Source organism: Osmia lignaria, unplaced genomic scaffold (assembly GCF_051020975.1).
Source record: "Osmia lignaria lignaria isolate PbOS001 unplaced genomic scaffold, iyOsmLign1 scaffold0011, whole genome shotgun sequence".
In the NCBI taxonomy this organism is placed as follows: domain Eukaryota; kingdom Metazoa; phylum Arthropoda; class Insecta; order Hymenoptera; family Megachilidae; genus Osmia; species Osmia lignaria.
This window is the reverse complement of record NW_027478165.1, coordinates 3,438,550-3,465,063: the sequence shown is the minus strand read 5'-3', so window position 1 is coordinate 3,465,063 and position 26,514 is coordinate 3,438,550.

Genomic DNA, 26,514 nt, shown 5'->3' with positions numbered 1-26,514 from the left:
TCAAGGGAAGGGGCCTGACGGACATATTTCGAGATATTTCTTCTTCTTGTTGTTCTTCTTCTGCACAGCTAAACTGGAAGTGGCATTTCCAGCTCGCAATAGTGCAGAGTTATCTCAAAGAAAGGGGCCACGGTGTTTCTGTATCTCTATTATGTTGGTGCGGCTTCGGAACTTTTAAATATCTTGATATATCTCGAGAACTACGCATCTGATCAAAAAATATCATAGAACATAAAAAGTAGGAAACTTAATTCTCTACAAAAAAGGTCTCTTAACATTTTGCCATAGCTCGCGTCGTTTCCGAGATATTTGCAGATTTATCTCAAGGGAAGGGGCCTGACGGACATATTTCGAGATATTTCTTCTTCTTGTTGTTCTTCTTCTGCACAGCTAAGCTGGAAGTGGCATTTGCAGCTCGCAATAGTGCAGAGTTATCTCAAAGAGAGGGGCCACGGTTTTTCTGTATCTCTATTATGTTGGTGCGGCTTCGGAACTTTTAAATATCTTGATATATCTCGAGAACTACGCATCTGATCAAAAAATATCATAGAACATAAAAAGTAGGAAACTTAATTCTCTACAAAGAAGGTCTCTCAACATTTTGCCATAGCTCGCTTCGTTTCCGAGATATTTGCAGATTTATCTCAAGGGAAGGGGCCTAACGGACATATTTCGAGATATTTCTTCTTCTTGTTGTTCTTCTTCTGCACAGCTAAACTGGAAGTGGCATTTCCAGCTCGCAATAGTGCAGAGTTATCTCAAAGAAAGGGTCCACGGTGTTTCTGTATCTCTATTATGTTGGTGCGGCTTCGGAACTTTTAAATATCTTGATATATCTCGAGAACTACGCATCTGATCAAAAAATATCATAGAACATAAAAAGTAGGAAACTTAATTCTCTACAAAAAAGGTCTCTTAACATTTTGCCATAGCTCGCTTCGTTTCCGAGATATTTGCAGATTTATCTCAAGGGAAGGGGCCTAACGGACATATTTCGAGATATTTCTTCTTCTTGTTGTTCTTCTTCTGCACAGCTAAGCTGGAAGTGGCATTTGCGGCTCGCACTATTGCAGAGTTATCACAAAGAAAGGGGCCACGGTGTTTCTGTATCTCTATTATGTTGGTGCGGCTTCGGAACTTTTAAATATCTTGATATATCTCGAGAACTGCGCATCTGATCAAAAAATATCATAGAAGATAAAAAGTAGGAAACTTAATTCTCTACAAAAAAGGTATCTTAACATTTTGCCATAGCTCGCTTCGTTTCCGAGATATTTGCAGATTTATCTCAAGGGAAGGGGCCTAACGGACATATTTCGAGTTATTTCTTCTTCTTGTTGTTCTTCCTCTGCACAGCTAAACTGGAAGTGGCATTTCCAGCTCGCAATAGTGCAGAGTTATCTCAAAGAAAGGGGCCACGGTGTTTCTGTATCTCTATTATGTTGGTGCGGCTTCGGAACTTTTAAATATCTTGATATATCTCGAGAACTACGCATCTGATCAAAAAATATCATAGAACATAAAAAGTAGGAAACTTAATTCTCTACAAAGAAGGTCTCTCAACATTTTGCCATAGCTCGCTTCGTTTCCGAGATATTTGCAGATTTATCTCAAGGGAAGGGGCCTAACGGACATATTTCGAGATATTTCTTCTTCTTGTTGTTCTTCTTCTGCACAGCTAAACTGGAAGTGGCATTTCCAGCTCGCAATAGTGCAGAGTTATCTCAAAGAAAGGGGCCACGGTGTTTCTGTATCTCTATTATGTTGGTGCGGCTTCGGAACTTTTAAATATCTTGATATATCTCGAGAACTACGCATCTGATCAAAAAATATCATAGAACATAAAAAGTAGGAAACTTAATTCGCTACAAAAAAGGTCTCTTAACATTTTGCCATAGCTCGCGTCGTTTCCGAGATATTTGCAGATTTATCTCAAGGGAAGGGGCCTAACGGACATATTTCGAGATATTTCTTCTTCTTGTTGTTCTTCTTCTGCACAGCTAAACTGGAAGTGGCATTTCCAGCTCGCAATAGTGCAGAGTTATCGCAAAGAAAGGGGCCACGGTGTTTCTGTATCTCTATTATGTTGGTGCGGCTTCGGAACTTTTAAATATCTTGATATATCTCGAGAACTACGCATCTGATCAAAAAATATCATAGAACATAAAAAGTAGGAAACTTAATTCTCTACAAAAAAGGTCTCTTAACATTTTGCCATAGCTCGCTTCGTTTCCGAGATATTTGGAGATTTATCTCAAGGGAAGGGGCCTAACGGACATATTTCGAGATATTTCTTCTTCTTGTTGTTCTTCTTCTGCACAGCTAAGCTGGAAGTGGCATTTGCGGCTCGCAGTATTGCAGAGTTATCACAAAGAAAGGGGCCACGGTGTTTCTGTATCTCTATTATGTTGGTGCGGCTTCGGAACTTTTAAATATCTTGATATATCTCGAGAACTGCGCATCTGATCAAAAAATATCATAGAACATAAAAAGTAGGAAACTTAATTCTCTACAAAAAAGGTCTCTTAACATTTTGCCATAGCTCGCTTCGTTTCCGAGATATTTGCAGATTTATCTCAAGGGAAGGGGCCTAACGGACATATTTCGAGATATTTCTTCTTCTTGTTGTTCTTCTTCTGCACAGCTAAACTGGAAGTGGCATTTCCAGCTCGCAATAGTGCAGAGTTATCTCAAAGAAAGGAGCCACGGTGTTTCTGTATCTCTATTATGTTGGTGCGGCTTCGGAACTTTTAAATATCTTGATATATCTCGAGAACTACGCATCTGATCAAAAAATATCATAGAACATAAAAAGTAGGAAACTTAATTCTCTACAAAAAAGGTCTCTTAACATTTTGCCATAGCTCGCTTCGTTTCCGAGATATTTGCAGATTTATCTCAAGGGAAGGGGCCTGACGGACATATTTCGAGATATTTCTTCTTCTTGTTGTTCTTCTTCTGCACAGCTAAGCTGGAAGTGGCATTTGCAGCTCGCAATAGTGCAGAGTTATCTCAAAGAGAGGGGCCACGGTTTTTCTGTATCTCTATTATGTTGGTGCGGCTTCGGAACTTTTAAATATCTTGATATATCTCGAGAACTACGCATCTGATCAAAAAATATCATAGAACATAAAAAGTAGGAAACTTAATTCTCTACAAAAAAGGTCTCTCAACATTTTGCCATAGCTCGCTTCGTTTCCGAGATATTTGCAGATTTATCTCAAGGGAAGGGGCCTAACGGACATATTTCGAGATATTTCTTCTTCTTGTTGTTCTTCTTCTGCACAGCTAAGCTGGAAGTGGCATTTGCGGCTCGCACTAGTGCAGAGTTATCTCAAAGAAAGGGGCCACGGTGTTTCTGTATCCCTATTATGTTGGTGCGGCTTCGGAACTTTTAAATATATTTCGATATATCTCGAAAACTACGCTTCTGATCAAAAAATATCATAGAACATAAATTGTAGGAAACATAATTCTCTACAAAAAACGTCTCTTAACATTTTGCCATAGCTCGCTTCGTTTCCGAGATATTTGCAGATTCAGCTCAAAGGAACTGGCCTGACGGACATATTTCGAGATATTTCTTCTTCTTGTTGTTCTTCCTCTGCACAGCTAAGCTGGAAGTGGCATTTGCAGCTCGCAATAGTGCAGAGTTATCTCAAAGAAAGGGGCCACGGTGTTTCTGTATCTCTATTATGTTGGTGCGGCTTCGGAACTTTTAAATATCTTGATATATCTCGAGAACTACGCATCTGATCAAAAAATATCATAGAACATAAAAAGTAGGAAACTTAATTCTCTACAAAAAAGGTCTCTTAACATTTTACCATAGCTCGCTTCGTTTCCGAGATATTTGCAGATTTATCTCAAGGGAAGGGGCCTGACGGACATATTTCGAGATATTTCTTCTTCTTGTTGTTCTTCTTCTGCACAGCTAAGCTGGAAGTGGCATTTGCGGCTCGCACTAGTGCAGAGTCATCACAAAGAAAGGGGCCACGGTGTTTCTGTATCTCTATTATGTTGGTGCGGCTTCGGAACTTTTAAATATCTTGATATATCTCGAGAACTGCGCATCTGATCAAAAAATATCATAGAACATAAAAAGTAGGAAACTTAATTCTCTACAAAAAAGGTCTCTTAACATTTTGCCATAGCTCGCTTCGTTTCCGAGATATTTGCAGATTTATCTCAAGGGAAGGGGCCTAACGGACATATTTCGAGATATTTCTTCTTCTTGTTGTTCTTCTTCTGCACAGCTAAACTGGAAGTGGCATTTCCAGCTCGCAATAGTGCAGAGTTATCTCAAAGAAAGGAGCCACGGTGTTTCTGTATCTCTATTATGTTGGTGCGGCTTCGGAACTTTTAAATATCTTGATATATCTCGAGAACTACGCATCTGATCAAAAAATATCATAGAACATAAAAAGTAGGAAACTTAATTCTCTACAAAAAAGGTCTCTTAACATTTTGCCATAGCTCGCTTCGTTTCCGAGATATTTGCAGATTTATCTCAAGGGAAGGGGCCTGACGGACATATTTCGAGATATTTCTTCTTCTTGTTGTTCTTCTTCTGCACAGCTAAGCTGGAAGTGGCATTTGCAGCTCGCAATAGTGCAGAGTTATCTCAAAGAGAGGGGCCACGGTTTTTCTGTATCTCTATTATGTTGGTGCGGCTTCGGAACTTTTAAATATCTTGATATATCTCGAGAACTACGCATCTGATCAAAAAATATCATAGAACATAAAAAGTAGGAAACTTAATTCTCTACAAAAAAGGTCTCTCAACATTTTGCCATAGCTCGCTTCGTTTCCGAGATATTTGCAGATTTATCTCAAGGGAAGGGGCCTAACGGACATATTTCGAGATATTTCTTCTTCTTGTTGTTCTTCTTCTGCACAGCTAAGCTGGAAGTGGCATTTGCGGCTCGCACTAGTGCAGAGTTATCTCAAAGAAAGGGGCCACGGTGTTTCTGTATCCCTATTATGTTGGTGCGGCTTCGGAACTTTTAAATATATTTCGATATATCTCGAAAACTACGCTTCTGATCAAAAAATATCATAGAACATAAATTGTAGGAAACATAATTCTCTACAAAAAACGTCTCTTAACATTTTGCCATAGCTCGCTTCGTTTCCGAGATATTTGCAGATTCAGCTCAAAGGAACTGGCCTGACGGACATATTTCGAGATATTTCTTCTTCTTGTTGTTCTTCCTCTGCACAGCTAAGCTGGAAGTGGCATTTGCAGCTCGCAATAGTGCAGAGTTATCTCAAAGAAAGGGGCCACGGTGTTTCTGTATCTCTATTATGTTGGTGCGGCTTCGGAACTTTTAAATATCTTGATATATCTCGAGAACTACGCATCTGATCAAAAAATATCATAGAACATAAAAAGTAGGAAACTTAATTCTCTACAAAAAAGGTCTCTTAACATTTTACCATAGCTCGCTTCGTTTCCGAGATATTTGCAGATTTATCTCAAGGGAAGGGGCCTGACGGACATATTTCGAGATATTTCTTCTTCTTGTTGTTCTTCTTCTGCACAGCTAAGCTGGAAGTGGCATTTGCGGCTCGCACTAGTGCAGAGTCATCTCAAAGAAAGGGGCCACGGTGTTTCTGTATCTCTATTATGTTGGTGCGGCTTCGGAACTTTTAAATATCTCGATATATCTCGAAAACTACGCTTCTGATCAAAAAATATCATAGAACGTAAATTGTAGGAAACATAATTCTCTACAAAAAAGGTCTCTTAACATTTTGCCATAGCTCGCTTCGTTTCCGAGATATTTGCAGATTTATCTCAAGGGAAGGGGCCTAACGGACATATTTCGAGATATTTCTTCTTCTTGTTGTTCTTCTTCTGCACAGCTAAACTGGAAGTGGCTTTTCCAGCTCGCAATAGTGCAGAGTTATCTCAAAGAGAGGGGCCACGGTGTTTCTGTATCTCTATTATGTTGGTGCGGCTTCGGAACTTTTAAATATCTTGATATATCTCGAGAGCTACGCGTCTGATCAAAAAATATCATAGAACATAAAAAGTAGGAAACATAATTCTCTACAAAAAAGGTCTCTTAACATTTTGCCATAGCTCGCTTCGTTTCCGAGATATTTGCAGATTTATCTCAAGGGAAGTGGCCTGACGGACATATTTCGAGATATTTCTTCTTCTTGTTGTTCTTCTTCTGCACAGCTAAGCTGGAAGTGGCATTTGCGGCTCGCACTAGTGCAGAGTTATCTCAAAGAAAGGGGCCACGGTGTTTCTGTATCTCTATTATGTTGGTGCGGCTTCGGAACTTTTAAATATCTTGATATATCTCGAGAACTACGCATCTGATCAAAAAATATCATAGAAGATAAAAAGTAGGAAACATAATTCTCTACAAAAAAGGTCTCTTAACATTTTGCCATAGCTCGCTTCGTTTCCGAGATATTTGCAGATTTATCTCAAGGGAAGTGGCCTGACGGACATATTTCGAGATATTTCTTCTTCTTGTTGTTCTTCTTCTGCACAGCTAAGCTGGAAGTGGCATTTGCGGCTCGCACTAGTTCAGAGTTATCTCAAAGAAAGGGGCCACGGTGTTTCTGTATCTCTATTATGTTGGTGCGGCTTCGGAACTTTTAAATATCTTGATATATCTTGAGAACTACGCATCTGATCAGAAAATATTATAGAAGATAAAAAGTAGGAAACTTAATTCTTTACAAAAAACGTCTCTTAACATTTTGCCATAGCTCGCTTCGTTTCCGAGATATTTGCAGATTTATCTCAAGGGAAGGGGCCTGACGGACATATTTCGAGATATTTCTTCTTCTTGTTGTTCTTCTTCTGCACAGCTAAGCTGGAAGTGGCATTTGCGGCTCGCACTAGTGCAGAGTTATCTCAAAGAAAGGGGCCACGGTGTTTCTGTATCTCTATTATGTTGGTGCTGCTTCGGAACTTTTAAATATCTCGATATATCTCGAAAACTACGCTTCTGATCAAAAAATATCATAGAACATAAATTGTAGGAAACATAATTCTCTACAAAAAACGTCTCTTAACATTTTGCCATAGCTCGCTTCGTTTCCGAGATATTTGCAGATTTATCTCAAGGGAAGTGGCCTGACGGACATATTTCGAGATATTTCTTCTTCTTGTTGTTCTTCTTCTGCACAGCTAAGCTGGAAGTGGCATTTGCGGCTCGCACTAGTGCAGAGTTATCTCAAAGAAAGGGGCCACGGTGTTTCTGTATCTCTATTATGTTGGTGCGGCTTCGGAACTTTTAAATATCTTGATATATCTCGAGAACTACGCATCTGATCAAAAAATATCATAGAAGATAAAAAGTAGGGAACATAATTCTCTACAAAAAAGGTCTCTTAACATTTTGCCATAGCTCGCTTCGTTTCCGAGATATTTGCAGATTTATCTCAAGGGAAGTGGCCTGACGGACATATTTCGAGATATTTCTTCTTCTTGTTGTTCTTCTTCTGCACAGCTAAGCTGGAAGTGGCATTTGCGGCTCGCACTAGTTCAGAGTTATCTCAAAGAAAGGGGCCACGGTGTTTCTGTATCTCTATTATGTTGGTGCGGCTTCGGAACTTTTAAATATCTTGATATATCTTGAGAACTACGCATCTGATCAGAAAATATCATAGAAGATAAAAAGTAGGAAACTTAATTCTTTACAAAAAACGTCTCTTAACATTTTGCCATAGCTCGCTTCGTTTCCGAGATATTTGCAGATTTATCTCAAGGGAAGGGGCCTGACGGACATATTTCGAGATATTTCTTCTTCTTGTTGTTCTTCTTCTGCACAGCTAAGCTGGAAGTGGCATTTGCGGCTCGCACTAGTGCAGAGTTATCTCAAAGAAAGGGGCCACGGTGTTTCTGTATCTCTATTATGTTGGTGCTGCTTCGGAACTTTTAAATATCTCGATATATCTCGAAAACTACGCTTCTGATCAAAAAATATCATAGAACATAAATTGTAGGAAACATAATTCTCTACAAAAAACGTCTCTTAACATTTTGCCATAGCTCGCTTCGTTTCCGAGATATTTGCAGATTTATCTCAAGGGAAGTGGCCTGACGGACATATTTCGAGATATTTCTTCTTCTTGTTGTTCTTCTTCTGCACAGCTAAGCTGGAAGTGGCATTTGCGGCTCGCACTAGTGCAGAGTTATCTCAAAGAAAGGGGCCACGGTGTTTCTGTATCTCTATTATGTTGGTGCGGCTTCGGAACTTTTAAATATCTTGATATATCTCGAGAACTACGCATCTGATCAAAAAATATCATAGAAGATAAAAAGTAGGAAACATAATTCTCTACAAAAAAGGTCTCTTAACATTTTGCCATAGCTCGCTTCGTTTCCGAGATATTTGCAGATTTATCTCAAGGGAAGTGGCCTGACGGACATATTTCGAGATATTTCTTCTTCTTGTTGTTCTTCTTCTGCACAGCTAAGCTGGAAGTGGCATTTGCGGCTCGCACTAGTTCAGAGTTATCTCAAAGAAAGGGGCCACGGTGTTTCTGTATCTCTATTATGTTGGTGCGGCTTCGGAACTTTTAAATATCTTGATATATCTTGAGAACTACGCATCTGATCAGAAAATATCATAGAAGATAAAAAGTAGGAAACTTAATTCTTTACAAAAAACGTCTCTTAACATTTTGCCATAGCTCGCTTCGTTTCCGAGATATTTGCAGATTTATCTCAAGGGAAGGGGCCTGACGGACATATTTCGAGATATTTCTTCTTCTTGTTGTTCTTCTTCTGCACAGCTAAGCTGGAAGTGGCATTTGCGGCTCGCACGAGTGCAGAGTTATCTCAAAGAAAGGGGCCACGGTGTTTCTGTATCTCTATTATGTTGGTGCTGCTTCGGAACTTTTAAATATCTCGATATATCTCGAAAACTACGCTTCTGATCAAAAAATATCATAGAACATAAATTGTAGGAAACATAATTCTCTACAAAAAACGTCTCTTAACATTTTGCCATAGCTCGCTTCGTTTCCGAGATATTTGCAGATTCATCTCAAGGGAAGGGGCCTAACGGACATATTTCGAGATATTTCTTCTTCTTGTTGTTCTTCTTCTGCACAGCTAAACTGGAAGTGGCATTTCCAGCTCGCAATAGTACAGAGTTATCTCAAAGAAAGGGGCCACGGTGTTTCTGTATCTCTATTATGTTGGTGCGGCTTCGGAACTTTTAAATATCTTGATATATCTCGAGAACTACGCATCTGATCAAAAAATATCATAGAACATAAAAAGTAGGAAACTTAATTCTCTACAAAAACGTCTCGTAAGATTTTGCCATAGCTCGCTTCGTTTCCGAGATATTTGCAGATTAGCTCAAGGTAAGGGGCCTGACGGACATATTTCGAGATATTTCTTCTTCTTGTTGTTCTTCTTCTGCACAGCTAAGCTGGAAGTGGCATTTACAGCTCGCAATAGTGCATAGTTATCTGAAAGAAAGGGGCCACGGTGTTTCTGTATCTCTATTATGTTGGTGCGGCTTCGGAACTTTTAAATATCTTGATATATCTCGAGAACTACGCATCTGATCAGAAAATATCATAGAAGATAAAAAGTAGGAAACTTAATTCTCTACAAAAAACGTCTCTTAACATTTTGCCATAGCTCGCTTCGTTTCCGAGATATTTGCAGATTTATCTCAAGGTAAGGGGCCTGACGGACATATTTCGAGATATTTCTTCTTCTTGTTGTTCTTCTTCTGCACAGCTAAGCTGGAAGTGGCATTTACAGCTCGCAATAGTGCATAGTTATCTGAAAGAAAGGGGCCACGGTGTTTCTGTATCTCTATTATGTTGGTGCGGCTTCGGAACTTTTAAATATCTTGATATATCTCGAGAACTACGCATCTGATCAAAAAATCTCATAGAACATAAAAAGTAGGAAACTCAATTCTCTACAAAAAAGGTCTCTTAACATTTTGCAATAGCTCGCTTCGTTTCCGAGATATTTGCAGATTTATCTCAAGGGAAGGGGCCTGACGGACATATTTCGAGATATTTCTTCTTCTTGTTGTTCTTCTTCTGCACAGCTAAGCTGGAAGTGGCATTTGCGGCTCGCACTAGTGCAGAGTTATCTCAAAGAAAGGGGCCACGGTGTTTCTGTATCTCTATTATGTTGGTGCTGCTTCGGAACTTTTAAATATCTCGATATATCTCGAAAACTACGCTTCTGATCAAAAAATATCATAGAACATAAATTGTAGGAAACATAATTCTCTACAAAAAACGTCTCTCAACATTTTGCCATAGCTCGCTTCGTTTCCGAGATATTTGCAGATTTATCTCAAGGGAAGGGGCCTAACGGACATATTTCGAGATATTTCTTCTTCTTGTTGTTCTTCTTCTGCACAGCTAAACTGGAAGTGGCATTTCCAGCTCGCAATAGTGCATAGTTATCTGAAAGAAAGGGGCCACGGTGTTTCTGTATCTCTATTATGTTGGTGCGGCTTCGGAACTTTTAAATATCTTGATATATCTCGAGAACTACGCATCTGATCAAAAAATATCATAGAACATAAAAAGTAGGAAACTCAATTCTCTACAAAAAAGGTCTCTTAACATTTTGCAATAGCTCGCTTCGTTTCCGAGATATTTGCAGATTTATCTCAAGGGAAGGGGCCTGACGGACATATTTCGAGATATTTCTTCTTCTTGTTGTTCTTCTTCTGCACAGCTAAGCTGGAAGTGGCATTTGCGGCTCGCACTAGTGCAGAGTTATCTCAAAGAAAGGGGCCACGGTGTTTCTGTATCTCTATTATGTTGGTGCTGCTTCGGAACTTTTAAATATCTCGATATATCTCGAAAACTACGCTTCTGATCAAAAAATATCATAGAACATAAATTGTAGGAAACATAATTCTCTACAAAAAACGTCTCTTAACATTTTGCCATAACTCGCTTCGTTTCCGAGATATTTGCAGATTTATCTCAAGGGAAGGGGCCTAACGGACATATTTCGAGATATTTCTTCTTCTTGTTGTTCTTCTTCTGCACAGCTAAACTGGAAGTGGCATTTCCAGCTCGCAATAGTACAGTGTTATCTCAAAGAAAGGGGCCACGGTGTTTCTGTATCTCTATTATGTTGGTGCGGCTTCGGAACTTTTAAATATCTGGATATATCTCGAGAATTACGCATCTGATCAAAAAATATCATAGAACATAAAAAGTAGGAAACTTAATTCTCTACAAAAAAGGTCTCTTAACATTTTGCCATAGCTCTCTTCGTTTCCGAGATATTTGCAGATTTATCTCAAGGGAAGGGGCCTGACGGACACATTTCGAGATATTTCTTCTTCTTGTTGTGCTTCTTCTGCACAGCTAAGCTGGAAGTGGCATTTGCAGCTCGCAATAGTGCAGAGTTATCTCAAAGAAAGGGGCCACGGTGTTTCTGTATCTCTATTATGTTGGTGCGGCTTCGGAACTTTTAAATATCTTGATATATCTCGAGAACTACGCATCTGATCAAAAAATATCATAGAACATAAAAAGTAGGAAACTTAATTCTCTACAAAAAAGTCTCGTAAGATTTTGCCATAGCTCGCTTCGTTTCCGAGATATTTGCAGATTTATCTCAAAGGAAGGGGCCTAACGGACATATTTCGAGATATTTCTTCTTCTTGTTGTTCTTCTTCTGCACAGCTAAACTGGAAGTGGCATTTCCAGCTCGCAATAGTGCAGAGTTATCTCAAAGAGAGGGGCCACGGTGTTTCTGTATCTCTATTATGTTGGTGCTGCTTCGGAACTTTTAAATATCTCGATATATCTCGAAAACTACGCTTCTGAGCAAAAAATATCATAGAACATAGATTGTAGGAAACATAATTCTCTACAAAAAACGTCTCTTAACATTTTGCCATAGCTCGCTTCGTTTCCGAGATATTTGCAGATTTATCTCAAGGGAAGGGGCCTAACGGACATATTTCGAGATATTTCTTCTTCTTGTTGTTCTTCTTCTGCACAGCTAAACTGGAAGTGGCATCTCCAGCTCGCAATAGTACAGACTTATCTCAAAGAAAGGGGCCACGGTGTTTCTGTATCTCTATTATGTTGGTGCGGCTTCGGAACTTTTAAATATCTTGATATATCTCGAGAACTACGCATCTGATCAAAAAATATCATAGAACATAAAAAGTAGGAAACTTAATTCCATACAAAAAAGGTCCCTTAACATTTTGCCATAGCTCGCTTCGTTTCCGAGATATTTGCAGATTTATCTCAAGGGAAGTGGCCTGACGGACATATTTCGAGATATTTCTTCTTCTTGTTGTTCTTCTTCTGCACAGCTAAGCTGGAAGTGGCATTTGCGGCTCGCACTAGTGCAGAGTTATCTCAAAGAAAGGGGCCACGGTGTTTCTGTATCTCTATTATGTTGGTGCGGCTTCGGAACTTTTAAATATCTTGATATATCTCGAGAACTACGCATCTGATCAAAAAATATCATAGAACATAAAAAGTAGGAAACTCAATTCTCTACAAGAAAGGTCTCTTAACATTTTGCAATAGCTCGCTTCGTTTCCGAGATATTTGCAGATTTATCTCAAGGGAAGGGGCCTGACGGACATATTTCGAGATATTTCTTCTTCTTGTTGTTCTTCTTCTGCACAGCTACGCTGGAAGTGGCATTTGCAGCTCGCAATTGTGCAGAGTTATCTCAAAAAGAGGGGCCACGTTGTTTCTGTATCTCTATTATGTTGGTGCGGCTTCGGAACTTTTAAATATCTTGATATATCTCGAGAACTACGCATCTGATCAAAAAATATCATAGAACATAAAAAGTAGGAAACTCAATTCTCTACAAGAAAGGTCTCTTAACATTTTGCAATAGCTCGCTTCGTTTCCGAGATATTTGCAGATTTATCTCAAGGGAAGGGGCCTGACGGACATATTTCGAGATATTTCTTCTTCTTGTTGTTCTTCTTCTGCACAGCTACGCTGGAAGTGGCATTTGCAGCTCGCAATTGTGCAGAGTTATCTCAAAGAGAGGGGCCCCGGTGTTTCTGTATCTCTATTATGTTGGTGCGGCTTCGGAACTTTTAAATATCTTGATATATCTCGAGAACTACGCATCTGATCAAAAAATATCATAGAACATAAAAAGTAGGAAACTTAATTCGCTACAAAAAAGGTCTCTTAACATTTTGCCATAGCTCGCTTCGTTTCCGAGATATTTGCAGATTTATCTCAAGGGAAGGGGCCTGACGGACACATTTCGAGATATTTCTTCTTCTTGTTGTTCTTCTTCTGCACGCTAAGCTGGAAGTGGCATTTGCAGCTCGCAATAGTGCAGAGTTATCTCAAAGAAAGGGGCCACGGTGTTTCTGTATCTCTATTATGTTGGTGCGGCTTCGGAACTTTTAAATATCTTGATATATCTCGAGAACTACGCATCTGATCAAAAAATATCATAGAACATAAAAAGTAGGAAACTTAATTCCATACAAGAAAGGTCTCTTAACATTTTGCAATAGCTCGCTTCGTTTCCGAGATATTTGCAGATTTATCTCAAGGGAAGGGGCCTGACGGACATATTTCGAGATATTTCTTCTTCTTGTTGTTCTCCTTCTGCACAGCTACGCTGGAAGTGGCATTTGCAGCTCGCAATTGTGCAGAGTTATCTCAAAAAGAGGGGCCACGTTGTTTCTGTATCTCTATTATGTTGGTGCGGCTTCGGAACTTTTAAATATCTTGATATATCTCGAGAACTACGCATCTGATCAAAAAATATCATAGAACATAAAAAGTAGGAAACTCAATTCTCTACAAGAAAGGTCTCTTAACATTTTGCAATAGCTCGCTTCGTTTCCGAGATATTTGCAGATTTATCTCAAGGGAAGGGGCCTGACGGACATATTTCGAGATATTTCTTCTTCTTGTTGTTCTTCTTCTGCACAGCTACGCTGGAAGTGGCATTTGCAGCTCGCAATTGTGCAGAGTTATCTCAAAGAGAGGGGCCCCGGTGTTTCTGTATCTCTATTATGTTGGTGCGGCTTCGGAACTTTTAAATATCTTGATATATCTCGAGAACTACGCATCTGATCAAAAAATATCATAGAACATAAAAAGTAGGAAACTTAATTCGCTACAAAAAAGGTCTCTTAACATTTTGCCATAGCTCGCTTCGTTTCCGAGATATTTGCAGATTTATCTCAAGGGAAGGGGCCTCACGGACATATTTCGTGATATTTCTTCTTCTTGTTGTTCTTCTTCTGCACAGCTAAGCTGGAAGTGGCATTTGCGGCTCGCACTAGTACAGAGTTATCTCAAAGAAAGGGGCCACGGTGTTTCTGTATCTCTATTATGATGGTGCGGCTTCGGAACTTTTAAATATCTTGATATATCTCGAGAACTACGCATCTGATCAAAAAATATCATAGAACATAAAAAGTAGGAAACTTAATTCTCTACAAAAAAGGTCTCTTAACATTTTGCCATAGCTCTCTTCGTTTCCGAGATATTTGCAGATTTATCTCAAGGGAAGGGGCCTGACGGACATATTTCGAGATATTTCTTCTTCTTGTTGTTCTTCTTCTGCACAGCTAAGCTGGAAGTGGCATTTGCAGCTCGCAATAGTGCAGAGTTATCTCAAAGAAAGGGGCCACGGTGTTTCTGTATCTCTATTATGTTGGTGCGGCTTCGGAACTTTTAAATATCTTGATATATCTCGAGAACTACGCATCTGATCAAAAAATATCATAGAACATAAAAAGTAGGAAACTTAATTCTCTACAAAAAAGTCTGTTAAGATTTTGCCATAGCTCGCTTCGTTTCCGAGATATTTGCAGATTTATCTCAAGGGAAGGGGCCTAACGGACATATTTCGAGATATTTCTTCTTCTTGTTGTTCTTCTTCTGCACAGCTAAACAGGAAGTGGCATTTGCAGCTCGCAATAGTGCAGAGTTATCTCAAAGAGAGGGGCCACGGTGTTTCTGTATCTCTATTATGTTGGTGCGGCTTCGGAACTTTTAAATATCTTGATATATCTCGAGAACTACGAATCTGATCAGAAAATATCGTAGAAGATAAAAAGTAGGAAACCTAATTCTCTACAAAAAAGGTCTCTTAACATTTTGCCATAGCTCGCTTCGTTTCCGAGATATTTGCAGATTTATCTCAAGGGATGGGGCCTGACGGACATATTTCGAGATATTTCTTCTTCTTGTTGTTCTTCTTCTGCACAGCTAAGCTGGAAGTGGCATTTGCGGCTCGCACTAGTGCAGAGTTATCTCAAAGAAAGGGGCCACGGTGTTTCTGGATCTCTATTATGTTGGTGCGGCTTCGGAACTTTTAAATATCTCGATATATCTCGAAAACTACGCTTCTGATCAAAAAATATCATAGAACATAAATTGTAGGAAACATAATTCTCCACAAAAAAGGTCTCTTAACATTTTGCCATAGCTCGTTTCGTTTCCGAGATATTTGCAGATATATCTCAAGGGAAGGGGCCTGACGGACATATTTCGAGATATTTCTTCTTCTTGTTGTTCTTCTTCTGCACAGCTAAGCTGGAAGTGGCATTTGCAGCTCGCAATAGTGCAGAGTTATCTCAAAGAAAGGGGCCACGGTGTTTCTGTACCTCTATTATGTTGGTGCGGCTTCGGAACTTTTAAGTATCTTGATATATCTCGAGAACTACGCATCTGATCAAAAAATATCATAGAACATAAAAAGTAGGAAACTTAATTCTCTACAAAAAAGGTATCTTAACATTTTGCCATAGTTCGCTTCGTTTCCGAGATATTTGCAGATTTATCTCAAGGGAAGGGGCCTGACGGACATATTTCGAGATATTTCTTCTTCTTGTTGTTCTTCTTCTGCACAGCTAAGCTGGTAGTGGCATTTGCAGGTCGCACTAGTGCAGAGTTATCTCAAAGAAAGGGGCCACGGTGTTTCTGTATCTCTATTATGTTGGTGCGGCTTCGGAACTTTTAAATACCTCGATATATCTCGAAAACTACGCTTCTGATCAAAAAATATCATAGAACATAAATTGTAGGAAGCATAATTCTCTACAAAAAACGTCTCTTAACATTTTGCCATAGCTCGCTTCGTTTCCGAGATATTTGCAGATTCAGCTCAAAGGATCGGGCCTGACGGACATATTTCGAGATATTTCTTCTTCTTGTTGTTCTTCCTCTGCACAGCTAAGCTGGAAGTGGCATTTGCAGCTCGCAATAGTGCAGAGTTATCTCAAAGAAAGGGGCCACGGTGGTTCTGTATCTCTATTATGTTGGTGCGGCTCGGAACTTTTAAATATCTTGATATATCTCGAGAACTACGCATCTGATCAAAAAATATCGTAGAACATAAAAAGTAGGAAACTTAATTCACTACAAAAAAGGTCTCTTAACATTTTGCCATAGCTCGCTTCGTTTCCGAGATATTTGCAGATTTATCTCAAGGGATGGGGCCTGACGGACATATTTCGAGATATTTCTTCTTCTTGTTGTTCTTCTTCTGCACAGCTAAGCTGGAAGTGGCATTTGCGGCTCGCACTAGTGCAGAGTTATCTCAAAGAAAGGGGCCACGGTGTTTCTGGATCTCTATTATGTTGGTGCGGCTTCGGAACTTTTAAATATCTCGATATATCTTGAAAACTACGCTTCTGATCAAAAAATATCATAGAACATAAAAAGTAGGAAACTTAATTCTCTACAAAAAAGGTCTCTTAACATTTTGCCATAGCTCGCTTCGTTTCCGAGATATTGGCAGATTTATTTCAAGGGAAGGGGCCTGACGGACATATTTCGAGATATTTCTTCTTCTTGTTGTTCTTCTTCTGCACAGCTAAGCTGGAAGTGGCATTTGCGGCTCGCACTAGTGCAGAGTTATCTCAAAGAAAGGGGCCACGGTGTTTCTGTATCTCTATTATGTTGGTGCGGCTTCGGAACTTTTAAATATCTTGATATATCTCGAGAACTACGCATCTGATCAAAAAATATCATACTACATAAAAAGTAGGAAACTTAATTCTCTACAAGAAAGATCTCTTAACATTTTGCCATAGCTCGCTTCGTTTCCGAGATATTTGCAGATTCAGCTCAAAGGATCGGGCCTGACGGACATATTTCGAGATATTTCTTCTTCTTGTTGTTCTTCCTCTGCACAGCTAAGCTGGAAGTGGCATTTGCAGCTCGCAATAGTGCAGAGTTATCTCAAAGAAAGGGGCCACGGTGGTTCTGTATCTCTATTATGTTGGTGCGGCTCGGAACTTTTAAATATCTTGATATATCTCGAGAACTACGCATCTGATCAAAAAATATCGTAGAACATAAAAAGTAGGAAACTTAATTCACTACAAAAAAGGTCTCTTAACATTTTGCCATAGCTCGCTTCGTTTCCGAGATATTTGCAGATTTATCTCAAGGGATGGGGCCTGACGGACATATTTCGAGATATTTCTTCTTCTTGTTGTTCTTCTTCTGCACAGCTAAGCTGGAAGTGGCATTTGCGGCTCGCACTAGTGCAGAGTTATCTCAAAGAAATGGGCCACGGTGTTTCTGGATCTCTATTATGTTGGTGCGGCTTCGGAACTTTTAAATATCTCGATATATCTCGAAAACTACGCTTCTGATCAAAAAATATCATAGAACATAAAAAGTAGGAAACTTAATTCTCTACAAAAAAGGTCTCTTAACATTTTGCCATAGCTCGCTTCGTTTCCGAGATATTGGCAGATTTATTTCAAGGGAAGGGGCCTGACGGACATATTTCGAGATATTTCTTCTTCTTGTTGTTCTTCTTCTGCACAGCTAAGCTGGAAGTGGCATTTGCGGCTCGCACTAGTGCAGAGTTATCTCAAAGAAAGGGGCCACGGTGTTTCTGTATCTCTATTATGTTGGTGCGGCTTCGGAACTTTTAAATATCTGGATATATCTCGAGAACTACGCATCTGATCAAAAAATATCATACTACATAAAAAGTAGGAAACTTAATTCTCTACAAGAAAGATCTCTTAACATTTTGCCATAGCTCGCTTCGTTTTCGAGGTATTTGCAGATTTATCTCAAGGGAAGGGGCCTGACGGACATATTTCGAGATATTTCTTCTTCTTGTTGTTCTTCTTCTGCACAGCTAAGCTGGAAGTGGCATTTGCAGCTCGCAATAGTGCATAGTTATCTCAAAGAAAGGGGCCACGGTGTTTCTGTATCTCTATTATGTTGGTGCGGCTTCGGAACTTTTAAATATCTTGATATATCTCGAGAACTACGCATCTGATCAAAAAATATCATAGAACATAAAAAGTAGGAAACTTAATTCTCTACAAAAAAGGTCTCTTAACATTTTGCCATAGCTCGCTTCGTTTCCGAGATATTTGCAGATTTATCTCAAGGGAAGGAGCCTAACGGACATATTTCGTGATATTTCTTCTTCTTGTTGTTCTTCTTCTGCACAGCTAAGCTGGAAGTGGCATTTGCAGCTCGCAATAGTGCAGAGTTATCTCAAAGAAAGGGGCCACGGTGTTTCTGTATCTCTATTATGTTGGTGCGACTTCGGAACTTTTAAATATCTTGATATATCTCGAGAACAACGCATCTGATCAAAAAATATCGTAGAACATAAAAAGTAGGAAACTTAATTCTCTACAACAAAGGTCTCTTAACATTTTGCCATAGCTCGCTTCGTTTCCGAGATATTTGCAGATTTATCTCGAGGGAAGGGGCCTGACGGACATATTTCGAGATATTTCTTCTTCTTGTTGTTCTTCTTCTGCACAGCTAAGCTGGAAGTGGCATTTGCGGCTCGCACTAGTGCAGAGTTATCTCAAAGGATGGGGACACGGTGTTTCTGGATCTCTATTATGTTGGTGCGGCTTCGGAACTTTTAAATATCTCGATATATCTCGAAAACTACGCTTCTGATCAAAAAATATCATAGAACATAAATTGTAGAAAACATAATTCTCTACAAGAAAGGTCTCTTAACATTTTGCCATAGCTCGCTTCGTTTCCGAGATATTTGCAGATTTATCTCAAGGGCTGGGGCCTGACGGACATATTTCGAGATATTTCTTCTTCTTGTTGTTCTTCTTCTGCACAGCTAAGCTGGAAGTGGCATTTGCGGCTCGCACTAGTGCAGAGTTATCTCAAAGAAAGGGGCCACGGTGTTTCTGTATCTCTATTATGTTGGTGCGGCTTCGGAACTTTTAAATATCTTGATATATCTCGAGAACTACGCATCTGATCAAAAAATATCATACTACATAAAAAGTAGGAAACTTAATTCTCTACAAGAAAGGTCTCTTAACATTCTGCCATAGCTCGCTTCGTTTTCGAGGTATTTGCAGATTTATCTCAAGGGAAGGGGCCTGACGGACATATTTCGAGATATTTCTTCTTCTTGTTGTTCTTCTTCTGCACAGCTAAGCTGGAAGTGGCATTTGCAGCTCGCAATAGTGCAGAGTTATCTCAAAGAAAGGGGCCACGGTGTTTCTGTACCTCTATTATGTTGGTGCGGCTTCGGAACTTTTAAGTATCTTGATATATCTCGAGAACTACGCATCTGATCAAAAAATATCATAGAACATAAAAAGTAGGAAACTTAATTCTCTACAAAAAAGGTATCTTAACATTTTGCCATAGTTCGCTTCGTTTCCGAGATATTTGCAGATTTATCTCAAGGGAAGGGGCCTGACGGACATATTTCGAGATATTTCTTCTTCTTGTTGTTCTTCTTCTGCACAGCTAAGCTGGTAGTGGCATTTGCAGGTCGCACTAGTGCAGAGTTATCTCAAAGAAGGGGGCCACGGTGTTTCTGTATCTCTATTATGTTGGTGCGGCTTCGGAACTTTTAAATACCTCGATATATCTCGAAAACTACGCTTCTGATCAAAAAATATCATAGAACATAAATTGTAGGAAGCATAATTCTCTACAAAAAACGTCTCTTAACATTTTGCCATAGCTCGCTTCGTTTCCGAGATATTTGCAGATTCAGCTCAAAGGATCGGGCCTGACGGACATATTTCGAGATATTTCTTCTTCTTGTTGTTCTTCCTCTGCACAGCTAAGCTGGAAGTGGCATTTGCAGCTCGCAATAGTGCAGAGTTATCTCAAAGAAAGGGGCCACGGTGGTTCTGTATCTCTATTATGTTGGTGCGGCTCGGAACTTTTAAATATCTTGATATATCTCGAGAACTACGCATCTGATCAAAAAATATCGTAGAACATCAAAAGTAGGAAACTTAATTCACTACAAAAAAGGTCTCTTAACATTTTGCCATAGCTCGCTTCGTTTCCGAGATATTTGCAGATTTATCTCAAGGGATGGGGCCTGACGGACATATTTCGAGATATTTCTTCTTCTTGTTGTTCTTCTTCTGCACAGCTAAGCTGGAAGTGGCATTTGCGGCTCGCACTAGTGCAGAGTTATCTCAAAGAAAGGGGCCACGGTGTTTCTGGATCTCTATTATGTTGGTGCGGCTTCGGAACTTTTAAATATCTCGATATATCTCGAAAACTACGCTTCTGATCAAAAAATATCATAGAACATAAAAAGTAGGAAACTTAATTCTCTACAAAAAAGGTCTCTTAACATTTTGCCATAGCTCGCTTCGTTTCCGAGATATTGGCAGATTTATTTCAAGGGAAGGGGCCTGACGGACATATTTCGAGATATTTCTTCTTCTTGTTGTTCTTCTTCTGCACAGCTAAGCTGGAAGTGGCATTTGCGGCTCGCACTAGTGCAGAGTTATCTCAAAGAAAGGGGCCACGGTGTTTCTGTATCTCTATTATGTTGGTGCGGCTTCGGAACTTTTAAATATCTTGATATATCTCGAGAACTACGCATCTGATCAAAAAATATCATACTACATAAAAAGTAGGAAACTTAATTCTCTACAAGAAAGATCTCTTAACATTTTGCCATAGCTCGCTTCGTTTTCGAGGTATTTGCAGATTTATCTCAAGGGAAGGGGCCTGACGGACATATTTCGAGATATTTCTTCTTCTTGTTGTTCTTCTTCTGCACAGCTAAGCTGGAAGTGGCATTTGCAGCTCGCAATAGTGCATAGTTATCTCAAAGAAAGGGGCCACGGTGTTTCTGTATCTCTATTATGTTGGTGCGGCTTCGGAACTTTTAAATATCTTGATATATCTCGAGAACTACGCATCTGATCAAAAAATATCATAGAACATAAAAAGTAGGAAACTTAATTCTCTACAAAAAAGGTCTCTTAACATTTTGCCATAGCTCGCTTCGTTTCCGAGATATTTGCAGATTTATCTCAAGGGAAGGAGCCTAACGGACATATTTCGTGATATTTCTTCTTCTTGTTGTTCTTCTTCTGCACAGCTAAGCTGGAAGTGGCATTTGCAGCTCGCAATAGTGCAGAGTTATCTCAAAGAAAGGGGCCACGGTGTTTCTGTATCTCTATTATGTTGGTGCGACTTCGGAACTTTTAAATATCTTGATATATCTCGAGAACAACGCATCTGATCAAAAAATATCGTAGAACATAAAAAGTAGGAAACTTAATTCTCTACAACAAAGGTCTCTTAACATTTTGCCATAGCTCGCTTCGTTTCCGAGATATTTGCAGATTTATCTCGAGGGAAGGGGCCTGACGGACATATTTCGAGATATTTCTTCTTCTTGTTGTTCTTCTTCTGCACAGCTAAGCTGGAAGTGGCATTTGCGGCTCGCAATAGTGCAGAGTTATCTCAAAGAAAGGGGCCACGGTGTTTCTGTATCTCTATTATGTTGGTGCGGCTTCGGAACTTTTAAATACCTCGATATATCTCGAAAACTACGCTTCTGATCAAAAAATATCATAGAACATAAATTGTAGGAAGCATAATTCTCTACAAAAAACGTCTCTTAACATTTTGCCATAGCTCGCTTCGTTTCCGAGATATTTGCAGATTCATCTCAAAGGATCGGGCCTGACGGACATATTTCGAGATATTTCTTCTTCTTGTTGTTCTTCCTCTGCACAGCTAAGCTGGAAGTGGCATTTGCAGCTCGCAATAGTGCAGAGTTATCTCAAAGAAAGGGGCCACGGTGTTTCTGTATCTCTATTATGTTGGTGCGGCTCGGAACTTTTAAATATCTTGATATATCTCGAGAACTACGCATCTGATCAAAAAATATCGTAGAACATAAAAAGTAGGAAACTTAATTCACTACAAAAAAGGTCTCTTAACATTTTGCCATAGCTCGCTTCGTTTCCGAGATATTTGCAGATTTATCTCAAGGGAAGGGGCCTGACGGACATATTTCGAGATATTTCTTCTTCTTGTTGTTCTTCTTCTGCACAGCTAAGATGGAAGTGGCATTTGCAGCTCGCAATAGTGCAGAGTTATCTCAAAGAAAGGGGCCACGGTGTTTCTGTATCTCTATTATGTTGGTGCGGCTTCGGAACTTTTAAATATCTTGATATATCTCGAGAACTACGTATCTGATCAACAAATATCATAGAACATAAAAAGTAGGAAACTTAATTCTCTACAAAAAAGGTCTCTTAACATTTTGCCATAGCTCGCTTCGTTTCCGAGATATTTGCAGATTTATCTCAAGGGAAGGGGCCTAACGGACATATTTCGAGATATTTCTTCTTCTTGTTGTTCTTCTTCTGCACAGCTAAGCTGGAAGTGGCATTTGCAGCTCGCCATAGTGCAGAGTTATCTGAAAGAAAGGGGCCACGGTGTTTCTGTATCTCTATTATGTTGGTGCGGCTTCGGAACTTTTAAATATCATGATATATCTCGAGATCTACGCATCTGATCAAAAAATATCATAGAACATAGAAAGTAGGAAACTTAATTCTCTACAAAAAAGGTCTCTTAACATTTTGCCATAGCTCGCTTCGTTTCCGAGATATTTGCAGATTTATCTCAAGGGAAGGGGCCTGACGGACATATTTCGAGATATTTCTTCTTCTTGTTGTTCTTCTTCTGCACAGCAAAGCTGGAAGTGGCATTTGCAGCTCGCAATAGTGCAGAGTTATCGCAAAGAAAGGGGAGACGGTGTTTCTGTATCTCTATTATGTTGCTGCGGCTTCGGAACTTTCAAATATCTTGATATATCTCGGGAACTACGTATCTGATCAAAAAATATCATAGAACATAAAAAGTAGGAAACTTAATTCTCTACAAGAAAGGTCTCTTAACATTTTGCCATAGCTCGCTTGGTTTCCGAGCTATTTGCAGATTTATCTCAAGGGATGGGGCCTGACGGACATATTTCGAGATATTTCTTCTTCTTGTTGTTCTTCTTCTGCACAGCTAAGCTGGAAGTGGCATTTGCAGCTCGCAATAGTGCAGAGTTATCTCAAAGAAAGCGGCCACGGTGTTTCTGTATCTCTATTATGTTGGTGCGGCTTCGGAACTTTTAAATATCTTGATATATCTCGAGAACTACGCATCTGATCAAAAAATATCATACTACATAAAAAGTAGGAAACTTAATTCTCTACAAGAAACGTCTCTTAACATTTTGCCATAGCTCGCTTCGTTTCCGAGATATTTGCAGATTCATCTCAAAGGATCGGGCCTGACGGACATATTTCGAGATATTTCTTCTTCTTGTTGTTCTTCCTCTGCACAGCTAAGCTGGAAGTGGCATTTGCAGCTCGCAATAGTGCAGAGTTATCTCAAAGAAAGGGGCCACGGTGTTTCTGTATCTCTATTATGTTGGTGCGGCTCGGAACTTTTAAATATCTTGATATATCTCGAGAACTACGCATCTGATCAAAAAATATCGTAGAACATAAAAAGTAGGAAACTTAATTCACTACAAAAAAGGTCTCTTAACATTTTGCCATAGCTCGCTTCGTTTCCGAGATATTTGCAGATTTATCTCAAGGGAAGGGGCCTGACGGACATGTTTCGAGATATTTCTTCTTCTTGTTGTTCTTCTTCTGCACAGCTAAGCTGGAAGTGGCATTTGCGGCTCGCACTAGTGCAGAGTTATCTCAAAGAAAGGGGCCACGGTGTTTCTGTATCTCTATTATGTTGGTGCGGCTTCGGAACTTTTAAATATCTTGATATATCTCGAGAACTACGCATCTGATCAAAAAATATCATAGAACATAAAAAGTAGGAAACCTAATTCTCTACAAATAAGGTCTCTTAACATTTTGCCATAGCTCGCTTCGTTTCCGAGATATTTGCAGATTTATCTCAAGGGAAGGGGCCTGACGGACATATTTCGAGATATTTCTTCTTCTTGTTCTTCTTCTTGTGCACAGCTAAGCTGGAAGTGGCATTTGCAGCGCGCAATAGTGCAGACTTATCTCAAAGAAAGAGGCCACGGTGTTTCTGTATCTCTATTATGTTGGTGCGGCTTCGGAACTTTTAAATTTCTTGATATATCTCGAGAACTACGCATCTGATCAAAAAATATCATAGAACATAAAAAGTAGGAAACTTAATTCTCTACAAAAAAGGTCTCTTAAGATTTTGGCATAGCTCGCTTCGTTTCCGAGATATTTGCAGATTTATCTCAAGGGAAGGGGCCTGACGGACATATTTCGAGATATTTCTTCTTCTTGTTGTTCTTCTTCTGCACAGCTAAGCTGCAAGTGGCATTTGCAGCGCGCAATAGTGCAGACTTATCTCAAAGAAAGAGGCCACGGTGTTTCTGTATCTCTATTATGTTGGTGCGGCTTCGGAACTTTTAAATTTCTTGATATATCTCGAGAACTACGCATCTGATCAAAAAATATCATAGAACATAAAAAGTAGGAAACTTAATTCTCTACAAAAAAGGTCTCTTAAGATTTTGGCATAGCTCGCTTCGTTTCCGAGATATTTGCAGATTTATGTCAAGGGAAGGGGCCTGACGGACATATTTCGAGATATTTCTTCTTCTTGTTGTTCTTCTTCTGCACAGCTAAGCTGGAAGTGGCATTTGCAGCGCGCAATAGTGCAGACTTATCTCAAAGAAAGAGGCCACGGTGTTTCTGTATCTCTATTATGTTGGTGCGGCTTCGGAACTTTTAAATTTCTTGATATATCTCGAGAACTACGCATCTGATCAAAAAATATGATAGAACATAAAAAGTAGGAAACTTAATTCTCTACAAAAAAGGTCTCTTAACATTTTGCCATAGCTCGCTTCGTTTCCGAGATATTTGCAGATTTATCTCAAGGGAAGTGGCCTGACGGACATATTTCGAGATATTTCTCCTTCTTGTTGTTCTTCTTCTGCACAGCTAAGCTGGAAGTGGCATTTGCAGCTCGCAATAGTGCAGAGTTATCTCAGAAGGAAGAGGCCACGGTGTTTCTGTACCTCTATTATGTTGGTGCAGCTTCGGAACTTTTAAATATCTTGATATATCTCGAGAACTACGCATCTGATCAAAAAATATCATAGAAGATAAAAAGTAGGAAACTTAATTCTCTACAAAAAAGGTCTCTTAGCATTTTGCCATAACTAGCTTCGTTTCCGAGATATTTGCATATTTATCTCAAGGGAAGGGGCCTAACGGACATATTTCGAGATATTTCTTCTTCTTGTTGTTCTTCTTCTTCACAGCTAAGCTGGAAGTGGCATTTGCAGCTCGCAATAGTGCAGAGTTATCTCAAAGAAAGGGGCCACGGTGTTTCTGTATCTCTATTATGTTGGTGCGGCTTCGGAACATTTAAATATCTCGATATATCTCGAAAACTACGGTTCTGATCAAAAAATATCATAGAACATAAATTGTAGAAAACATAATTCTCTACAAAAAAGGTTTCTTAACGTTTTGCCATAGCTTGCGTCGTTTCCGAGATATTTGCAGATTTATCCCAAGGGAAGGGTCCTGACGGACATATTTCGGGATATTTCTTCTTCTTGTTGTTCTTCTTCTGCACAGCTAAACTGGAAGTGGCATTTCCAGCTCGCAATAGTGCAGAGTTATCCCAAAGAAAGGGGCCACGGTGTTTCTGTATCTCTATTATGTTGGTGCGGCTTCGGAACTTTTAAATATCTCGATATATCTCGAAACCTACGCTTCTGATCAAAAAATATCATAGAACATAAAAAGTAGGAAACTTAATTCTCTACAAAAAAGGTCTCTTAGCATTTTCCCATAGCTGGCATCGTTTCCGAGATATTTGCAGATTAGCTCAAGGGAAGGGGCCTGACGGACATATTCCAAGATATTTCTTCTTCTTGTTGTTCTTCTTCTTCACAGCTAAGCTGGAAGTGGCATTTGCAGCTCGCAATAGTGCAGAGTTATCTCAAAGAAAGGGGCCACGGTGTTTCTGTATCTCTATTATGTTGGTGCGACTTCGGAACTTTTAAATATCTCGATATATCTCGAGAACTACGCATCTGATCAAAAAATATCATAGAACATAAAAAGTAGGAAACTTAATTCTCTACAAATAAGGTCTCTTAACATTTTGCAATAGCTCGCTTCGTTTCCGAGATATTTGCAGATTTATCTCAAGGGAAGTGGCCTGACGGACATATTTCGAGATATTTCATCTTCTTGTTGTGCTTCTTCTGCACAGCTAAGCTGGAAGTGGCATTTGCAGCTCGCAATAGTGCAGAGTTATCTC